We start from the raw sequence: 20,928 nt of genomic DNA on the forward strand, positions 1-20,928 counted from the left end.
TAATCCTCATGCCACAGAAGCATATTTTAGCTGGCATATTCTACTCCTCTTCAAAAGTAACTCTTTTTTCCTGTTCTGAGTCATCCCAGATTCAGACTTCTAGCAGGGTCCCCAAATAAAAATGTAAAGGGAAATGTTAGCCCTATTCTAAAACAATGAAAAATAAATTATCTGCCTTTGGGTATGCAGTTTGTATTGAAAATATTATTATGTCAATGAAGCTTAATTTGCTAAGCAAATGAAAAAGACTGATAAAGCACAGCAATGACTTTGGCTTTTCTTTTTTACTTCCTTTACTATTAACTATTTGCTACTTAGCAAATTTCGAGCCACTTACCTAGTGAAGAAGTATGCTCTGTTCTACTGATTGCAGGCTTATGTTTTAAGAACTGATTGTAAGTGGATGTATAAAATCATCATTTGGTTTGAGTTTAGAAGATATAGCCATAGCACATCTCCTTCCTGGGGGAGGGTGGGAATCAGAATCACAGCATAACCCCCCCCAAGGAAATACTCCTCTCATTTCCATTCAACTTTTCATCTTTTTTGTTTAATCTTTGATGTGGTAGGAGTTTAGGTCCCTTTTTGAAGAGTGCTGAAATTTATGTAGCATATTGTTTGGAATGTATTTCTTGAGTTTCTTGGTGCCTCAGATGAATTTTCTATTTTAACATCCCATTATTCATTTAATTACTTAATTAGTAAATACTTACTTGGTTTTTGTCCAAATTGAAAATTATTACTGGCCTATTACTGAGTTAAGATCCCTACTCAAATATATAGATTTTAAAAATCTTTTATAGATGTTACAAGTGACAAAAACTTAAGCTACTTAATACTAAATATAGAACTCATTACTTCATATTTGAAAACTATGTGAAAATACGGGTGGACCTGGCCTTAGAGTCCTGGTACTAGGACTCAGATGATTTTACCTCTCTCATACCCATCTCTGCTTTCTTCCTTTGGCCAGGGCCCAAGGGGACAAGAGCACCTGGCTCAAGGGGGTTTCCCACCAGACCAGGTTTGGCCACTTGTCACTGACAAAATCCAAAGTAGAGAGATGAATGGCAGTGTAACAATAAAGGGATTATTTTAATAAGGCCAACACCAGGAAGACTGTGAATTAATGTCTCAAAGACTGCCTCCAAAGTGCTGAAAGTACTTCTAGGTTTATATAAGGAAAATGTTAGAGAAAAGTTGGTGGGTATTGTAGTTGGGTGGTAAAGGTCCTGTTGATCATTGTCTTGGGGTCCATCATGCAGGGTCATTATTGCTTGAGGAGGTAGTTTGAGTTCCCATCACGGGATGCTTTGCCTGCCGGGTCTTTTGTCCTAGTTAGATGATAAAGGGGAAAGATGAAGTTCAGATGTCCAGACTGAGGTTGAAATTGAGGTAGTTGAAGTCCTCGTTCATTTGTGAACATTTTTTTTCCTTTCTTTTTTTTCTTTTTTCATTTACTTCTCCATGAGTTTAGAACCATGGTCATTGGCTATTTCTGACTCATGCTTTCATAGATTTATGACCTCAAAGGAAAACAGGGTTTAGAAATTCTTAGGGAATCATTTTCATTGCCCATGCTTGGGTCACAGGTCCATCTCTTGGACCTATCACAGTGACCTAGAGAGGTTAGACGTTGTGAGTGGGCCACCTTAGACCATGAGCCCACACCTGAAACAAAATTTGTGGGAGGTTATTTTAATAATGAGAGGAGGGGCACCTGGGTGGCTCAGTCAGCTGAGTGTCCAACTCTTGATTTCAGCTTAGGTCATGATCCCATGGTCATGAAATGGAGCCTTCCATCAAGCTCTGCATTGGATGTGGAGCCTGCTTGAGATATTCTCTCTCTCTCTCTCTCTCTCTCTCTCTCTCTCTCTCTCTCTCTCTCTTTCTCTCTCTCCCCTCCCCCCCCAATACCTTGTTTGTAATCTCTCTTTAAAAAAAAAGGGCAGGTGGGAGGCAGACATATAATAGTTGTTCATCCTATCATGAACAAAATACTATATGGGGGGAAATATGGGAGGAAAATAGAGTTAAGTTAGAGCAGAGCAGTTAAACTAAATGCACATAAGATTTTTCTTTTGGTTACTTAGAATATATATGCATATAATTTTAACAGTAAGGTTGGTAGTGAATTCAGGGGGATAGAGTGAAGTAATAGGAGATGTAGAGAGGAGAGATTGTGCATTACAGAAGAATTGAAAGAAATTTTGGTGATCTGAAAATTAACAGGTGAAGAGGGCATGGATTGGAGAGGTATCAAGTGAAAGGACTACAACAGAGACCTGGTTAGATAAATATGAGGTGATAAGGAGAGGAAAAGATCAAAGAGTGATATGGGTACAAGAATAGGGAAAGAAAAGGAATCAGAAAGTGCAATTTGTGGTGAGAAAATTAAACTGATATTATTATCATTATTTTTAAAATTTTTTTTAGAAATGTTTATTAATTTTTGAAAGACAGAGAGAGCATGAGTGGGGGAGGGGTGGAGAGCGAGGGAAACAGAATCCGAAGCAGCCTCCAGGCTCCAAGCTCTCACCACAGAGCCGGACGCGGGGCTTGAACTCATGAACCATGAGATCATGACCTGAGCCGAAGTTGGATGCTCAACCGACTGAGCCACCCAGACGCCCCTCATTATTAATAATAATATTAATATTATCTTTGGTTTGCTCTTTTTTCCAGACTAGAAGATTTTGGCTTTATAAGGAAGCGTATTGTAATTTGAGAATTGTGAGTAAAATTAATTTTAGATTTATAAGCACTTTTCCATGTGGTATGAACAAATATAATAAAATTCTCAAGGAACAGGCTATTTTTAGTCAGTGGAAGGTAGAACATTATTATTTTAAAACCATACAATACTTAACACATTGTAGAGAGAGAACAAAGCTGTCTCCAATAATGCATGAATGATCTGTATTATAGAAGTACTTTTCTGAGAGAACACTTGAAATACCATTTGGCTGTCCCTTCTCCCTAGTTTGCTTTGTATCCCATGGAGATGATCTGACCTTAAGCTTTTGTTAGCTTCAAAGAGAGCTCCGTGCTTGGCTCATCTCTGTGGGACTGAAGAAACACACCCTTGGTTAACAACAGGAACCAAATTGATTTTAATTTTGTGAATACTTTACTCTGATGCAGGAAATGTTATCTGGCCATCTCTGTGGTTTAGTGATTATAGGGGGGGGATTAGAGTTCAAAATACAAATGGACTCTGTAGATCTGGTATAGCTGTTAGGTCCAGAGGTAGAGGGTATTAGGTGGCCCTCTTGACAGTCATCTGCGATTATGTTAATAAACCTCCTGAGTGGACTTGTTCCACCTCAGTATACAGCCTGTCTTCTTCACGGTTTTCAGTGCTTATAATTCTGGAAAGGTACATTATATCAATAATATCATTATCAATATTTAATCCTGGAATTATGAATGTTCTTTGGATATATCCAAAGAGCTTTCACTCAGAATTTCAGTGCATTATGTTAAATAGACATAAAACTATGTTTTTTTAGGAAATATATATTAGAGACTGAGATAATACAGTGGGTCAAATTATTACAGATTATTACAAATTACAAATTATTTTAGGCACAGGAAGCACTGTTTAAAACTGGTTCCAGTGCATGGTCTGATGCAGAAAGAGAGGATCTGGGAACTTCATTCACTGGAGGTTGAGAACTTCCTTCCTTTTTTTCCTGTGCCTTATGATTACCTAAGGGAGAAGTCCTTGAATTCCAGTGAATGAAACTTCCAGGTTCTTTCTTGCTGCATCAGAGCACCTACTGGACCCAGTTTTACAGAGGGGATCTGTAAGTGACGTGTGACATTTTCATTACTTGCACAAATAGAGGATAGGTTATAAAAATCTCTATTTTATATTCACATAATTGCAGGGCTTTTTCCAAACACCATGCCCCATAAACCATAGCTCCCAGGTTTATTTACCAGAGGCCAAGTCTCACAGTCAACATTTCATAGAAAAGTGCTCTCCTGTCAGTCAGTGCCATTACCTTACTTTCCAGAAGGGGTGATCCCTTGGTCAAGGGAAAGAATGAATGCCAGACCTGCTGCATAGCCATGTTTTTTCTACATACCTTCTAGGCAATGCGGATATAGAGATGAGTAAAACGATCCTTGCCCTCAAATATTTTTACAGTCTACAGAGAGGAACGCAAAACCAATACCACAGATAATAAATCTGAAACCCTAAACATGGTACATGGCATATAATAGATCTCTCAATAGATGGCAGTATTTTAAAAAATAGTATTAACAAGGCAATAGTGAAGCTATAACATGGTTTAATATTATGAGAAAGGTGAAGTCTCAGTGGATAATACAATTGGTCCAGTTTCAAGTTTATGTTTTCTGCTGACATTTACCAATTTTTCATGTGCCAGATACTATATGAGGATAAATAAGACAGCAGTCTCAGTTCCTGTGAACTTTCAGCCTTAGAGGAGGCATAGCCAGCTAAACAAATAATACACTATGACATTATGTTATGTGAAATAGGTCTGACAGAGGAAGACAAATACTGTTCCAATTTATGTGTATATATTCTCACTTATATGTGGAACCTAAAAAAGCTTGAACACAGAGATAGAGTAGAATGGTAGTTACCAGGGTTTGCGGATGGGGGCACTGGGGAGATGTTGGTCAAAGTATGCAAACTAACAGTTATAAGGAAAATAAGTTCTGGGGATCTAAGTTACAGTATAGGAACTGTAGTTCAGAACACTGTGTTATACTTGCAAGTTGTTAACAGAGTAGAACTTAAATATTAATGCCACACACACATACACACACACACACACACACACACACACACACACAAATGTAATTATGTGGGATGATGGAGGTGTCAAAAACATACATTATGATAAGGGTGCTTTAAAAAATCTATTGATTAGCTTTAGCAGAGCAGCAAATTTGGCTTCCAGAAATGCAGAATCAATGTACAAGTTAAATCTTTAGGGATGAACAATCACTTATTGAGTAAAGCAAGAAGATAAAGGCGTTTCAGGGAGAAGGAATAATATGGGCAAAGCATAATGGCATGGGGAGCTGTGAATACTTAAATTGGTTTTCCTTGGATGATGATGAGAGAAAACACTGGAAAAGTAGATTGGAGTCAGATGATAAATGGTGCCAGCAAGAATGAATTATAATAAAAATGACAAACATTGCTACTGAGTTTTGAGAAAGATGTTCCAGGTACAATATTATATACAAATGTTGTATCTTGGGTGATTATAGCATTTTAGGAAGACAGAATTAATATCTGGATTTTAAAAATGATAATCTAGTCCAACGGCTAATTAGATATGATGTTGGGATTTGCATCCAGAACTGAATTACTGAAAACCCATTCTATCTCTTTGATGTCTCCATGATTCTAGCTCCCATAGGCTTGGAGTTTGCACACTACCTTAACCTAATAGGGAAGTAAGGAAACCACATAAGCAACAGTTAGTCCCCAACCAGAGACTATATCTGTATGGGTCTGCAATAGTGAGCTTGCTTGGAAATATGATATCAAAACAAGTTCACTACCGCTCCCTTGTCCTTTATGCCAAGGTTGCAACTCCTGGCCTCTGTCTTTTTTTTTTTTAAATTTTTTAATGTTTATTTCTTTGTGAGAGAGACAGAGACAGAGTGTGAGTGGGGGAGGGGCAGAGAGGGAGGGAGACACCGAATCAGAAGCAGGCTCCAGGCTCTGAGCTGTCAGCACAGAGCATGACATGGGGCCCGAACTCACAGACCATTAGATCATGACCCTAGCTGCAGCTGGATGCCCAACCAACTGGGTCACCCAGGCACCCCTGGCCTCTCTTTAACACAAAGTGTTTGACCACCTCCACCTTGAAGGTTTCGGTAGGGAAATGAAAAGATTATTACTGAGTTTCAGAAAGATATATTGATCAAAAACTTGAAGGAAAATGGAAGTTTATAAAATATAGGTTTAGAGAAAATTATTAGAAGCCTGCTGTAAAAATTGACAAGAATGCGAAACAATACTATTTTTCCTGCTTAAGAGAATTCATAGCCAACTCCTACTGGCAATTCTAACCCAATAAAACAAGCAAAAGTGACTTGTTACAGCCAGCAGTTATATCTGGGTTACCATTATCCTTCACTGAATGATTCAACACTTAATGGAGGTGATTTTTGGTTGCTCAGAGAAGGGATTCTTCTGCAATTATATAGCTCTTTGCTGAGACTCAGCATTGTGTAGTCAAAAGTGTAAGGAGCAAAACACAGAATTCTTGCTGTGAAAATCACTTCTTCTAAAGAGATGCTTCATTGCCATATAATAGTTGGCACTGTGGTGCTTTTACTTTATGGAAATTGCCTTCCTGCCTGGGGCTCTTCATCCAAAAAGAAGTCACTTCTTTGGGTAACTGGGTGGCAGCTTTTATTTATCAATTATTCTGTAATAAATCACACTGTAGTCTACCTGATCGTGAATAAATTTTACTTCCTTTTTGACTATTAGCTGTGTCAAATTCAGACTGAATGACAGACCACAATGTTTATGAAAACAGAGTATCTCTGCAGCTATATCGTTTATTAATGGTATGTTAGTAACAAAGAAGGATAGTTTGAGTTCTCTCATTCCAGGGGAAGAGCTCTATAACAAAGAAGTACCAAGTGGCTAAAAGTCACTTTTAGTTCGCATGACGTTTGATCCAAACATTTACCTAACACCTTCTTTGTCACTGTCACTTGCTTGTGACTCTGGATATTTCAATGAATATAGCAGTGTCTTTGAATTGCAAAATACAGCATAAAAGAAAGTTTTTCTAGAGTTGAGAATGTTCTTTGTATTCAGAGACATCTAGTTGTTAACAAAAACAAAATTCAGTTGAGTAACTTTAAAGATCATCTTGGCATTATTTAATGATTCATGAATTGGGCAGCATCCCATCTAGCAAATAGAATGGAACTCTGAAATGCTGTACAAAATGGAAAAGACTTATAGGCACAAGGGAACAGGAACAAGGTAAGAGTGGATTACCTCACCTGTGTGGTCTGTCAAGCGGGTCACTACTGCTGACCAGGAAATTCCTAGTTGCCTGCTTTAAGGTTATACTCTAGGGAGAGATGGAAACTGCAGTTTCATTATGTATTAAGCCTTGTTTTGGTGATGTGAGGCCTAGTACAAGTGACTCCATTTTGGTCCTTAAAAAAAAAAAAGTACACAGTATATAAACCAATGGTGAAAAGGTGATGAACTTAAGAACATTCATAACACCTGCAGTGACCTCTATCCTAATTATTATTTTATCTATCTGTCTATCTATCTATCCATCCATCCATCCATCCATCTATCAGGAGCACATGCAGGGGAGGGACAGAGGGAGAGGGAGAGAGAGAATCTTAAGAAGGCTCCATGCCTAGTGTGGCACCTGGGACTCAATGTCACCACTGTGAGATCATGATCTGAGCCAAAATCAAGAGTTGGACACTTAACCGACTGACCCCCTCCCAATTATAAATTTATAGCCCAATAAGTTTGAAATCTTTCAGTTTTTCAATTATGATTTTCCTAAACTGAAATTAGAATAACTAATAACTTGTGACTTTCCCATGAAGAGTCCCATGACTTTTACCTGTTAATTCTATGAATATCACTCTATAACTTGCCTTTTTTACCTAATAGAATGTCATAGATATATGATAGCATTTATGTAACAATGGATACATTATGTACTATATTATATATCATATATATTTCTACAGAAAAGTTTCTGGAAGTGTTCATACTTTAAAGTTTATTTTATTTTTGAGAGAGAGAGACAGAGAGATAGAGCACAAGTAGGGGAGGGACAGAGAGAGAGGGAGACACAGAATCCGAAGCAGGCTCCAGGCTCTGAGCTGTCAGCACAGAGCCCAATGTGGGACTCAAACTCAACAACTTTGAGATCAAGACCTGGGTCGGCATCAGACGCTTAACTGACTGAGCCACGCAGGCATCCCTGGAAGTATTCATACTTTAAGTGTTAGCCAGCAGCGGAGAACATGACGAAATGTGTGTAATCTTTAATCTAATTATTGTTATTAATTAACAAGCTAATTATTATATTTAGTGTTCTATCTTTTAATACGTTTAATTATTTTTTGGACTTTTATAGGGATGCATTTTTATTATAAAATGAATAAAAACTAATTTATAAATGTATGCACTAAAATTTTAGTACATTTAAAAATGTTAATATTAGATTCAAGAGTCATAAGATTATTTTATATTCTTAACATATGAATTTAGGTAAACTGTATAACTTTACCCCCAGAAAATTATATCTAACTGGTTATCATACACATAAAAGAAGTCATTCAGTTCAAAATGACATATAAGGCTGAAACTGCTCTCTTGTTCTTATTTCTTATTCATGGAAAACAAGTACAAAATATGAGTGGTAGGGATCTAGGTCATGGGCCCAGGATTCTGCATTAATTCATCTCATAAAAGTACAAAGGATGATCAATCAACTTTGTCGGCTGTAATGCCATCATCAGAGTGATGATGAGCTAAAGGAAATTATAAGCTATTTATAAATTTCTCTTAAGTACCTAGAAATATTACTTTGTATTTTATGATTTTAAAAGAATAGGATTGCTTTTTAGGAACTGTATAGTGGCAAGCTTAAAATTCCTGAAATACCTAGGTATTCATGCATCTGGTAGACTATTTGCAACAAAACTACTTACACCTTTTTTATGAATTTGAGTAAATAACATACCACTTCATCTCGACAATGATTATGCATCAGTGTTATTTCTTTAATATGCCTCAGATCTCAATGATTACGGTTGATTTTCTTTATTATGTTCCTCCTGAAAGTTATGAATTGACAAGAGGGATGTTTTTATGAACTCCAGATTTCAGGAGGGGTTGGGAAGTCTAAAGTTTAGTATATGGCTGTTAGCATTTTTAACCGATAAATTGCTTTAGGTTGTACCTTAGAGAAAACAAAAGGAAATATGAGGACAAAATAGAAGAGTTGAAAAAATTGTAAATATGTTGTAAAATAATGTAAGGACAGAAAATAAAAAATGAGATATTCCAAACTATGAACTGGTTATATTCATAATACAGCCTTGACCTCTCTGAAAGAGCATATCAGTGTCTCTGGTTTGTGTGCTTAATATTCACTAGAAGCTGTTAATGATGGTGGCCCTCCTAGTCACAATAAGATTCTTAAGTGCCGTAGATGATTAAAGAAAAATAAAACCAAACTCAAGTACCAATTTTTGACTCATTCTTTAAAGCCTGCAAAATAACCTTATGTTAAGGTTAATGGTGTGTAACTTTTTCCAATTTATAAAAGTATCTTTTAGAGATAATGCCTCCATACAGAAGGTTTATAGGATATAATGATCTCTTGGTGTTTGCATGCTGACCTAATCTAATTTGTTCATTTTTCCATCATTAGTTCTTTTTGTAGATACTGGTAGTTTCCAAGACTCAGAGGGAGATGAATATTTTAGTTCTCTCACAGCCTGGCTACCAGGTGCCTTGTGAGTAGGGCAGTCTTAGGCTGAAGTTCCCTAGATGAACAAAAGTTTAGTTGCCATCAGATGTACACAGGTGCTCATATACATGTGGGTGCACACACATGCAGATAGTACACACATAGTTTTTCCCTCTATTCTTTGAGCTCAATGGAGTCCCAGATAATTGTGATACAACTCTGCAAGAAAGCTTCCCTAGTAGCAGATAGGATGTTCTAGCTCTAGGATTCAGCTCTCCTTCCAATTGGAGTTGGGAAAGAACTCTCATTGCACAAGTAAGTGGAATCCTAAGCCTAGGATGCAGAATGTTTGTAAGCTGTAGGGCTTGCTTGATTTTTACACTCTCTTCATGAAAGGGTATTTGTGTCTGGACAAACATCTTTAATGAATCCACCTATATCCTGAATACCCCTGGTTTTACTATGAAGCATTCTTCAAACATTTACAAGCCACCTGATATTTTAAAAACTAAAGATATCCGAAGTACTTGACATAGCCAGTTCAGCTACATTTAATTAGAAGTTTAGCAAAGTTTTGGTTAAAACCTTTCAAATATTATCTAACCACACTGTAGGATGCAGTAAAATTCAGTTTTAACATCTATATAACTCACAAAGTTTATGCTGTAAGTATTCTAAAGTAAATTTTAGAAAATACAATACTTTGCTTCTGTAGGCACTTGTCAGAACCACTAAAACTTAAGAATATACATGGTTTCAAGTAGACACTAATAAAATTAATGAGATTTGTTGAAAGTTCTATTTCTGTTACCTTTGTGATTGCAACAAGTGTAGCAATATTTAGATCAAGGTATTACATATTCAGACACACATTTACTTTAAAACGTAATTCAGAAAATTTAATTTCTGAGTCGTCTTTGGGTGAATGAGGAAAAAAAATGGTATTTAAAGTTTCATTGGCATTCTGCGTTTATGCAGAGTACATTCTTTTGTGGACATCTGTGTGAAATTCATTCATTTATTCAGAAAGATTTATCAAATGTCTCCTATATTTTAGACAGGCACCATAAGGGTAAATACAATCTGGATCCTGCCTCAGGAAGTGTACAAGTATGTGGACAAGGCAGGTGCAAAATCAACTCTTGAGCCCTTGTTTTGGTTTTATAATTAGTGTGTACTCACTTAAAACATTTGATTAATCAAGTGGATAACTCCATTAAAATCATCCAAAACATGTATATTTTTAAAATCAATTTTCTATTTTTAAAATATGTAATTTTTAGTTGTAATCAAACGTTATTTATCATTTATTATGCTTTTTTAAAAAACCTCCAAATTTCTTGCTTGTGGTTGATTTTTACCATTGATTTCTAGGCTCGTTGAAACCTATTTTCACATGTGTTTGTGTCATTTGTCTATTAATAAGGAATAAACAAAAGAGCTTTTAATTTACCTGGAAGTACCCCATTTCCTTTCGAAAACATTTTTTCTTGGCACTGAGCACAGTTGACATATATAAGGAATAAATAAAGAGGAAGTAAACAGAAGGAATAGTATTTAATGATAGGAGAAAAGTAGAGACTGAGAAGAAGGTCTACAGATTGAACTTTGATCTGATTGCCAGCTGGATATCAACAGCTTATTTGTTAAAAGCTGTTAACAGTCTTCTGTAATTATAAGTATTGTGAAGTAGGCCTGGGAGCTGGAAAAAGAAAAAGGATCTAAGAGGATGCTTTCTGTAATTTAAGAACTCATTTCCTGAAGTTGATCTTTGTTTATAGCTCAGAAATGTCTCAGAATCTCTGTCTCCCATATATTGCAGTTCTTAAATTGTAGAAACTTTGTTATTTGATAATTTTAGGTGAGAATATAATCCATGAATGCTTTCATTCAAATTAGAAGTGAAGGAACTTTTGTGGTTGAGACAATTTTGAATGATGAAGTTTTATATCATCTAGCTGCAGATATTTTTTTTCCCTGAAGATGATGCTCTGTTAGTGTATTTTAGCCAGTTCTTCTAGGAAATATTAGTTAAGATCTGATGGAATTAATCAGTGGGAAATTTTCCATATTTGCTTCCTACATGAAGCAAATTATGATTAATTTGATGTGTTTTATTACAGTTTTATTCTGATGGTCAATAAATATTTTTGAATCTTGAAGATTATTTTTTTCCAAATGGTTGTAATTACAATAGTTAAGAACAGTGGTTCCAAAAACAGATTCCATTGTTTCTAGACTGAGTTCCATTCCATTTAAGTTGAACTCAACATTTTATTTATAAGACTTTGGGCATTCTGTGTTTCAGTTTCCCTGTATTTAAATGGATGCTACTGTTATGATATTATTATATCTACATCAAGAGGATGTGAGAATTAAACAAGTTCATATGGAAAAGCAATTGTGGCACATAAAAATTGTTCAATAAAGGTTAAAGCCTGATAGCTATTATTGATATTTCAGTTATTATTTGTTGATGATAACTCATAAAGCAGTTTCTTCCTTGTGTGAATTTTGGTAAAAATTACATGTACACGCACACACACACACACACACACACACACGCAGATTTTCATAGTCAAATAAGTTTATAAAACCCTGAATAGGCAAAATAAATTTCTGTCTTTATATGCTCGTGTGCATTGAAAAATTTTCAAAGCTGTGTATAGTAGTGTGTATAGATTATCTCTGGTTTACTGACCACATAACCTTTCAGTATAAATACCAGGATAGCTCACAATGGAGAAGACTTTTCAGGTAGGAAAAAAGTCCAGGTCATTTAGGGTCTATGACTCCTGCATTCTTGAATACAAAAAGCCAGTAACACTCCCCAGACATTAAGACAAAACCAAACTAACTCCATGTATTCCAAGCATCAGCCATAGGGAGAAATACCCCCCAGTAATGCTGGTTGGGATCCCGTAGTTTAGGGGAACCCAAACAGGTTTTGATTTCTTATGAACTGGCCATTTCTGGAGTCCTCTAGGAATGAGGCTGGTGAAATGCTTTTGGTGACTAAAACTCCCTAAAAGGTTTGAGAAGTGGTTAAACAGATTTTTATATATGTAAAAATTCACTGACATGTACATGTAAGTGTGTGTTTTAGTACATCTGTGTGATTTCTCAATTAAAAGAAAAAAGCCCTAGATGACCATCACTGGTATATAATGTGTGTTGTGAGAAATGATTCAGAACTTGACTTCTGTGTTGGGATGTAAGATCATTTTTTCCATCCCTGCAGTTAAGTGATCTTGAATTTTGGTATTTTTTTATCCTTTCTCTCCATTATGAAAGAATTTGAATTAGATGTCATTGCAGTATGCTACTTGTTAAGAATTTAAGATGGTCAGGTAAATAAAGGGCAAAATAAGCAAACAAAAATGTTGATTTTATTCAGGTATATTCCTGTCAGAGCTCAACCACAGTATTGTGCTATTTAGTTAAATAAATGGTATTATTAAAACTATTAATTGGGGCACCTGGGTGGCTCAGTTGGTTTAATGTGCAACTTCGGCTTAGCTTGTGATCTCACCGCTTGTGGGTTCAAGCCCCGCGTAGGTCTCTGTGCTGACAGAGCAGAGCCTGGAACCTGCTTTGGATTCTGTGTCTCCCTCTCTCTCTCTCTGCCCCTCCCTCTTTCTCTCTCTCTCTCTCTCTCTCTCTCTCTCACACACACACACACAAATAAATAAACACTTAAAATTAAAAAATATTAATTTATCCAACATAATTATTAATTAAAGTTGACATTTTCCAATAAAATCAATTTAGTTATAATAAAAATCTACATTTCTTTGATCTTCGGCAGGGAATATGAATTAAGCAATTCCTCTAAGCAATTCTTTTGTCATTTTGGTGACATGAAAATGAGTTTGAATGGATATGGCCATAACGTATATTTCCTTTGTTTTCAGAGCGAAAAGCGATTAACAGTTATTTCCGTATTACTGTGTTTATGACACTTGTAAATTGATTGGTGGTATTAGCCAAGTGGGGTGATTGAACAGAAGCCTTTGAATTTCTTTGTGTTTATCCTTTCCCAGTTTGCAGGTGTTAGAGTGATTCTGATCACAATTTAGGCTTATGGAAATGTGCTGGTCTTCCTCCCGGTAAAACCTAATTCCTGAATCCAGGGAATAGTTAAGCCTGGCCTGACAGTCGCTCTAGAACGAGTTTTGTAAAGGGACACTTGAGGTCAGAGGGAAGTGAAGGTGACATCTATCCCATCATGAAAATGTCAAATGGCCTTATATGAGACACTCTCTCGTAACAGCTCAGTGATTCCTAAGCCCTTTTAGTGTGAGGAGAAAATAAAAATTTAAACAATTCCAAGTTATAGCACTGTCCCAGCCTATTACACAAATCCATTGAGTTATTTTTAAAACTACAATTTGGATGTCAGTGTCATAATATATCCCTTCCTGCTGACTATAATAAAAGTTGCTGGTCTATTTCAAGCTTCCTGAGGAGAAAAATGTTTAATGATTTGGCATGCATGAAGTTAATTCTGATCTCTGAAATTCATAGTGTCTGAAACAACTTAATGCTGTTTCTTAGTGAACAGGAATGTCGACACAGCACTTTTGGGGGGCTGTTTACATTCCATGCCTTCTTTAGAAATGGCAGACGGGCTGTCGCTGACATGGCTGCTTTGTGTAAGCTGCTGCTGTAGAAATGAGAGTTTTTAAACATAGTGACCCTAAGAGTTGCTTTTTTTTCTTTAGACTTGCTTTGTTGTCTTTGCCCCTGAGAAAATTCACCTGAACATGTTTTTGAATAATTAGTGACAGAAAGTGCCAAGATGTGAAAAATGTCACCAAGATAAAATTTACTATTCCCAACCAGCTGCCTTTTTAAGCTGCTTTTGGTCCATTCACTACACTATCAGGTTTTATTCATTTTACAGGAAAGTAGGAATCTCTTTATTTTGGAATTCGGGAATATAAATTTGTGGTATCTCATTTGCTTAAAGAAAAAAAATGATTTATGATACAATGGGACAATTAGAAAACCAGAGTGTCAAAGGTTTTGAGTAAACATGACACCATTACTGTCAAGTATAAAAAAACAAGTGGTTATTAGGAATTATTATTATTCGGAACATAGTAACAATAGCTGAAGACCTTTTGATGCTTACTTTAAAATCATTTGTGTTTCTGTTCAGTTTAGAGTGTCGGCATATATGCATAAGTGTAAATAATAGTCCAAAGTGACTATGTACTCTTACCACATTTTATTTCTCTTTGCCTTTCTGTACTTTATTAATGGAATTTAACAGACTCCAATGGAAACATTATATAAAATCAGTGAATTAAGAATCAAAGCATAAAAAAATACCAAAAGACATCCAGAGGTTGTACTAATAGCTACCCAGATATAAATAATTACTGTAAATTTGGCTATTTCCTTTAGTTGGACCATGACATTACAAACACATAAAGCAATAAGGATCAAATATTGTATTTATGATGAACTTGTGCTGGATATGAATGGATATGGCCATACACATACACACACATACACTTACATTCAAAGGGACCTCAAAATTCTTTTTATTTATTTTATTTTTATTTTAATTTAAAAAAATTAATGTTTATTTATTTTTGAGACAGAGACAGACCATGAATAGGGGAGGAGCAGAGGGAGAGGGAGACCCAGAATCCGAAGCAGACTCCAGGCTCTGAGCTGTCAGCACAGAACTCATTGTGGGGCTGAAACTTACAACCTGTGAGATCATGACCTGAACCAAAGTCGGGTCAGACGCTTAACTGACTGAGCCACCCAGGTGCCCCTCAAAATACTTTTTAAATGCTGATTTATTTTAAGAGAGAGAGAGAGAGAGAGAGAGAGAAGGCAGGGGAGGGGCAGAGGGAGAGGGAGAGAATCCCAAGCAGGCTCTGTGCTGCCCGCACAGAGCCCGACATGGGGATTGATCCCAGAAACCGAGAGATCATGACCTGAACCGAAATCAAGAGTACATTGCTTAACCGATTAGCCACCCAAGTGCCCCAGGACTGCAGATTTTTCTGAATGTAGTTGCAGTGGAAGAGGTCTGATAGCATGGTAGCCTTAAGGGACACCTTCTGGCTATTTTCTGTTTCCATGCTAAAAGTATGCCAGTAGATGTAGTCTACCTTTTGCTAAAGAAATCTCCTTACCGTACTGGAATATTTTAGGCTTACTTCTGATTTCAACAGACTGAATGGCCACAGTATAAATGTCTTTATTATAGAAATGTTAAAACATACCCAAAATAGAGTAGTATAAAGAATCCTTATATGCATATATTACACAGTTTCTGCAATTCTCCATATGGTAGGAATTCTTTTATTCTTTTTTCCCTACATCAGTTAGCTACTTGTGCATTCATGCCATGTGAAAGCAGATTAATTTAATACAGGAAACATTTGTATTAAGTGTTTGTTCTTTTTTTCTAAAGTTTATTTATTGTTGTTCTTTTTTTAAGTTTATTTACTGAGAGAGAGAGAGAGAGAGAGAGAGAGAGAGAGAATCCCAAGCAGGCTCCATGCTGCCAGTGCAGAGCCCAATGCGGGACACAAACTCAAGAACTGTTAGATCATGACCCGACCTGAAACTAAGAGTCTGATGCCTAACTGACTGAGACACCTGGACGCCCCCATTTACTGTTGTTCTTAAGTCTACAAGAGAAAAGCATACAAATTTATTAAAGTAAGCTTTATGTGACACACAAATTTTCAGAAGGAAATGAGGAGCTGAAGAAACATGTTAATGCTAGACTTTATGAAGAGCAGAAAGTTGTGGAAAATGTAATAGAAGAGAAGGAGTCTGGGCTGAGTGTCCAGTGCTGTGGAAACCTTTAGCAAGGTCTGCTCATTCAGATTCATCTCCTTGCCCCTCTGTCTTCAGAGGTAAGAATGCTCTGTTTCCCTCCAGGTATAGGGAGAGCACCTCTCACAGGTGGGTTTTAGACCTACGTCAGAGGAAGCTCAGAATCCTTCTTGCACTGCCCTTTCTAAAATTTCTTCAGCTTAAAGAAGGTGTTTGAAGGGTGCTGTATCTGGGGGTGGCATATCCTGAGACTTGTCGGGTGATACTGCTGATTTTAACCAGTCTGGACCGATAGTGGCTGGGCCAACTTTTGCAGTTACGTGCAGCCGACAGATCATCTGGGGCTGGCTCATCTAAGAGGGCTGCCCTTTCACACTTAGTGGCTGCCTGCCTATTGGCCAGGAATTACAGAGGGTGGTGGAGTAATGTCTCTCATCGTCCAGCAGTCTAGCTGAGCAGCTAGAGAGAGAGGCAGAGAGAAAGAATGTACCATTCTTCTGGAGGCCTAAGCTCAGAGCTCGTTCTCTTGGTCAAGCCAGATTCAAGACGTTAGGAAAGAGCTTCTTGGTGGGAGAACCTGGCAAGTTGGATGAAAAGCACATGGAGACACGGAGGGGAGGAGTAATGAAGCTTTTTGTTATCAATCTACCACATTGCCACCCTTTAAAAAAATTTTAGAGTATTTTAAATCTATATCATTTCACCACTAAGTACTTTAGTGAATAGTCTTATTTTTTTCAGTAGTTAGATGTTATAGCTATTGTAGAAGTCATACAAATTAACCATACTCTTTGGATCAGAATATTATTCCTGGATGTTGTACCCTAATTATCAGTAACAGCAAAATTATCAACTGTCAGTACTAGTAGTAAATGTCATTTGTTATTCTGTGCTAAACATACGTTACCTCACTTAACCCTCCTAAGGGCTAAAACTCTTCATTTGTAGAGATGAGCAAGAGATGTTGTTGGATAAACTGCCGAAGGCCACATGGTAGTGATAATGTTTTGGGGTGACGGTTGGGGGAGTGTCCAGAACCGAGGACCAAGAAAGAATTCTTTTTTTTTTTTAAGAGTACTTCTTTTATTCTTTTTTAAAAATGTTTTATTTATTTATTTATTTATTTATTTATTTATTTATATGTAATTAATTGTCAAATTCATTTCCATATTTCCATACAACACCCAGTGCTCATCCCAACAGGTGCCCTCCTTAATGCCCATCACCCATTTTCCCCTCTCCCTCACCCCTCCATCAACCCTCAGTTTGTTCTCAGTATTTAAGAGTCTCTTATGGTTTGCCTCCTTCCCTCTCTGTAACTTTTTTTTCCCCCTTCCCCTCCCTCCTTGGTCTTCTGTTGAGTTTCTCAGGATCCACATATGAGTGAAAACATATGGTATCTGTCTTTTTCTGCCTGACTTATTTCACTTAGCATAACACTTTCCAGTTCCATCCACATTGCTACAAATGGCCAGATTTCATTCTTTCTCATTGCTAAGTAGTATTCCATTGTATATATAAACCACCTCTTCTTTATCCATTCATCAGTTGATGGACATTTAGGCTCTTTCCATAATTTGGCTATTGTTGAAAGTGCTGCTCTAAACACGGGTACAAATGCTCCTATGCATCAGCACTCCTGTATCCCTTGGGTAAATTCCTAGCAGTGCTATTGCTGGGTCATAGGGTAGATCTATTTTTAATTTTTGGAGGAAGTTCCACACTGTTTTCTAGAGCGGCTGCACCAGTTTGCATTCCCACCAACAGTGCAAGAGGGTTCCCGTTTCTCCACATCCTCTCCAGCATCTATAGTCTACTGATTTGTTCATTTTAGCCACTCTGACTGGCGTGAGGTGGTATCTCAGTGTGGTTTTGATTTGTATTTCCCTGATGAGGAGTGACGTTGAGCATCTTTTCATGTGCCTGTTGGGTATATGGATGTCTTCTTTAAAGAAGTGTCTATTCATGTTTTCTGCCCATTTCTTCACTGGATTATTTGTTTTTCAGGTGTGGAGTTTGGTGAGTTCTTTATAGATTTTAGATACTAGCCCTTTATCCGATAAGTCATTTGCAAATATCTTTTCCCATTCCATCAGTTGCCTTTGAGTTTTGTTGATTGTTTCCTTTGCAGTGCAGAAGCTTTTTATCTCGATGAGGTCCCAATAGTTCATTTTTGCTTTTAATTCCCTTGCCTTTGGAGATGTGTCAAGTAAAAAATTGCTGTGGCTGAGGTCAGAGAGGTTTTTTCTTGCTTTCTCCTCTAGGGTTTTGATGGTTTCCTGTCTCACATTCAGGTCCTTCATCCATTTTGAGTTTATTTTTGTGAATGGTGTAAGAAAGTGGTCTAGTTTCATTCTTCTGCATGTTGCTGTCCAGTTCTACCAGCACCATTTGTTAAAGAGACTGTCTTTTTTCACTGGGTATTCTTTCCTGCTTTGTCAAAGATTAGTTGGCCATACATTTGTGGGTCCAATTCTGGATTCTCTTTTCTATTCCATTGATCTGTGTGTCTGTTTTTGTGTCAATACCATGCTGTCTTGATGATTACAGCTTTGTAGTAGAGGCTAACGTCTGGGGTTGTGATGCCTCCCGCTTTGGTTTTCTTCTTCAATATTACTTTGACTATTCGGGGTCTTTTGTGGCTCCAAACAAATTTTAGGATTGCTTGTTCATCCTTGGTGCAAAAAAGGTGATTTTATTAAAGCATGGGGACAGGACCCATGGGCAGAAGGAACTGCTCTGGGGTTGTGAAGAATGGCTGGTTTTATACTATGGAGAAGAGAGGTCAACTCAAAAGGGAGGCCTCCAGAGGGACTTTGATATGCTAAAGAGGACTCCTAAGTTAACTGAGGCCTTGCTATGGTCATGCTAAGGTTGTTTTCCCTCTAGTAAGGCATTAACATCAGGATGGTAGAGAGTTCCTGGAGAAATGTTATACTCTGTATTTGTCTCAAGTATTTGTCAATGGGTTGCAGGTTATGAGGATATTTAATTTTACCTGCCGTTTCCTTCTTGCCTTTGTTCCCCATATCATTATGGACGGGTGATGTTGGGGCTCCAGAAAACTGAGTCTATAGGTTTCTGCAGATTAGGCTATTGATAAGATTTCCTTTTTCTTGTAATTTACTAAGATATTTGTAAACTGATGGTGACCCAGGTCCTGTATGACTGTGATTTCTATCAGTTGGCCATTTGTTTTGTTTGCTTTCCTTTGTCCTTGGGCAGCCAGGGGTGCCTGAAGAATATCACACACATCCCACACACACACACGGATGTGCTAGCTTGCACTTTGTCCTCAGCCCACCACATGCTCCCTCATCAGTAGTAAGTGATGGCTTATGAGCCTACAATATTCTGATTCCATTTTTCATGTTTTTATGCCCTCAATATACATCACTGTCTCCTATTAGCTGACCTGTGGGCCCCAGTATCTTTGCATGTACTTGGTAGGTGAGGTAGAATGGACATAGGAGAAGCCAACTTCGTTTTCCATTCCCTAAAGCAGAAGATGAATTGAAGTTAGGAGAGTAAGTTGTTCCTAGATTTGCCACAGTGGAGCTATTTTAAAAACATAAGAGGGATCTTTGAGGTCATTTTGTAATATTAATGATGTATGTGTATTAGAGACTATTATGTGGGGGAAAGCAAAGAACTTGATTTCCTTACTGTTGAATTAGAACTAGGCCATACAGGGAACATGCCTGTCCATGTTTCTGTTCTGTCCCAGAACCAGTGTGTTCTTTTTATTTTTAATTGTTTTTTAATCTTTATTTTTGAGAGAGAGAGAGACAGAGTGTGAGTGGGGGAGAGGCACAGAGAGAGGGAGACTCAGAATCCTAAGCAGGCTCCAGACTCCGAGCTGTCAGCACAGAGCCCGATGCGGGGCTCAAACTCATGAACCATGAGATCATGACCTGAACTGAAGTCGGATGCCCAATGGACTGCACCACCCAGGCACCCCTGTGTGCTTAATCCATATCCTCCTGTCATGCTTTAAAAGCTAAGGCAGTCAAGAAGGGTCAATTTTACATGACACCGTATATGATTCTTTTGAGTTAGATGTCAGAGATGGTTTTCTTCTTCCCAAAGATGAGCTAGGATAGAAGTAAAATTAAACCCATGAAAATTCATTGATTCTTTTTTGGATCTGAGTTAACGTCATTAATATAAGCAATTAGCCATCAGCTTTATGTGATTGGACCTCAAAATATTCTAGTGTTATTTTCTTCTAGTCTTACTGTCATTTCTACCCTAAGTTCCAATAATTGCCTTTATCTTTGAGGCCTGATGTGAGGCATTAGGTTAACATTCTTTGAAGAAAGATAAATGGGAATATAATGTTATTGCTACCTTACTGTTGCAAAGCATAATTACTAAATAGTATGCCCTTTTGCATTCTGACAATGAAATTATGACTGGCATTCCTGTTTTAATATGAAAGCTGTTTTGGGGCTATCATCATCACTTAATGGAGTCTTGCCTGCAAGGAGTCACATTTTAACTTCCAATGACTTTTATCTAACAACCGCTTAACATTGAAGTCTCTGGTGAATTGAAGCTAATCCCTGCAGGAGAATAGGTCAGATACAGAATTAACCATTCCATATTCTGGAAACTGTTGGTGTCATTATTGTTATGT

General features: G+C 37.2%; 1 protein-coding gene across 13 annotated transcripts in view; it reads left to right on the forward strand.

Moving 5' to 3' along the window:
* The window catches only part of CHL1 (cell adhesion molecule L1 like), a 198,530-nt gene that overhangs the window by 97,480 nt on the left and 80,122 nt on the right, over positions 1 to 20,928 (forward strand). For 4 of the 13 annotated variants that reach the window (XM_019428467.2, XM_053896735.1, XM_053896737.1 and 1 more), the window contains one exon: positions 2,686 to 2,733. The exons of 8 other annotated variants lie outside the window; for them this stretch is intronic. The gene's annotated coding sequence lies outside the window, so the exon portion shown is untranslated. Of the gene's footprint in view, positions 1 to 2,685; positions 2,734 to 16,257; positions 16,370 to 20,928 lie in introns of those variants that run through there. One more of the 13 variants, XM_019428468.2, reaches the window with a different exon arrangement.

Source organism: Panthera pardus, unplaced genomic scaffold (genome assembly GCF_024362965.1).
Source record: "Panthera pardus isolate Hobbes unplaced genomic scaffold, ASM2436296v1 HiC_scaffold_8, whole genome shotgun sequence".
Classification (NCBI taxonomy): domain Eukaryota; kingdom Metazoa; phylum Chordata; class Mammalia; order Carnivora; family Felidae; genus Panthera; species Panthera pardus.